Genomic DNA, 1,547 nt, shown 5'->3' with positions numbered 1-1,547 from the left:
TGAGTTATCTCCCTGGCCCACCCTCTGGGGATGTCTTTTGCTCTTTAATTTCTCTTTATGGTGAGCTTCAGAGCATACTTTTAGCTATTATAGGGGCTGGGGCTTGAGCTTAGTGATAAAGCACCTGCTTAGCATGCCTGAAATCCTGGGTTCAGCGCCAGCACCAGGAAAAATGTTTTCACTTTTAAAATTGCCGTATGTTTAAGCTTCTTTATCAAGAGGAAACTCATCAGTATAGCACCACATTACTCGGAATCATTTTCCGTAGCAGGTCAGGCTTTCATGTGTGCTACTGGACAAGGCGACTAAAACCCACAAGCTTGAGCTGTCTGAGATCACAGTAACAGCTGTCTAGTTACTTTTCTCTCATTGCTGAGACAAAATACCCGACACCCAGCTCACAGCTGGGGAGTTTGTGGAGGTTTCAGTCCACAATCAGCAGGGTGGCATAGTACCGGGGAAACACTTCAGGGCAGCAGAAGACAGCAAAAGCAGGGAGAACAAACCTCTTTTCTTCCCTTCTACTGTAAACAGGCTCCCCAAGCTCAGGTGGCTTTCGCACTCACACCATCTCCCTGCCCTCCTCTCTTTTTGTGTGTCTTTTTGAGACAGGGTCTCGCTATACAGTTCAGGCTGGCTTTGAGCTCGCTTTGTAGCCCATACTGGTCAAGAACTGGAAAAGATCCTCCTGCATCAGCCTCCTGAGTGCTGGATTACAGGGGTGTACCACCAAACCTGGCTTCCTGTCCTCCTTTTGCATAGGCTGAGGATATTTACAAAGTGAGGACTCTGGGCCCCTGCTGAGTCCTTAAACTTCTAAATTTCTCAGGTTGATGCAATGAACAACATCCTAGAGAGGTAAGGACAGGTCCTTTACACCCCGGATGGAGAATTGCTGAGTTGGTTAAGTTTCTGAACTTACACTAACCTTTTGAGCATGTGCTATAGATTGGTTCCTGGCTAAGCACTTTGCGGGTAGCATTATCTAAATTTTCACTGCTACCAAAATTGTGTTTGTAGTACGTAATGTTTACATTCCTTGTAAGGAGTTAATACATGTACACGATGTATCTTAATTCCCTTTTTAAATTCTCTTCTCTCTCCATCTCTGGATTTCTTCATTTGAGAAAGCTCTTTCTTCCTACTTCCTATCTTTTTTTTTTTTTGCGGAGCTGGGGATTGAACTCAGGCCCTTGCGCTTGCCAGGCAAGCACTTATTCTACTGAGCCATCTCCCTGACCCCCTTCCTATCTTTTTTTTTTTTTTCCCAACAGGGAATCAAACTCAAGACCTCGCACCTGGCAGGCAAATGCCATGCTGCTGAGCTATTCCCTTAGCCCCTTTTCTATCATTTTTTCTTTTTTTTTTTAAAGTTAAATCTTTATTTATTTATTTATTTATTTTTTATTTTTTTTTTGTGGCCAGCTCAGCCCACCAGGGGGCAGGGCTGGCTGGGATGTGGTGTAAGCAGAAAAGCATAAAGAAGCTTTTAGGGTTTCTTTTCTTGTTTTCTTTTTTTTTTTTTTTTTTTTTTTTTTTTCCCAAGC

The 1,547-nt window shown here is 43.3% G+C and overlaps 1 protein-coding gene across 1 annotated transcript in view; it reads left to right on the top strand.

Moving 5' to 3' along the window:
- The window catches only part of LOC101570562 (kelch-like protein 23), a 23,935-nt gene that overhangs the window by 9,619 nt on the left and 12,769 nt on the right, over positions 1-1,547 (top strand). The window lies entirely within an intron of this gene.

The sequence above is a fragment of the Octodon degus genome, unplaced genomic scaffold (assembly GCF_000260255.1).
Source record: "Octodon degus isolate 3935 unplaced genomic scaffold, OctDeg1.0 scaffold00065, whole genome shotgun sequence".
In the NCBI taxonomy this organism is placed as follows: Eukaryota; Metazoa; Chordata; class Mammalia; order Rodentia; family Octodontidae; genus Octodon; species Octodon degus.
The sequence above is the reverse complement of the archived record's forward strand: the minus strand, read 5'-3'. Positions and strand labels throughout refer to the sequence as shown.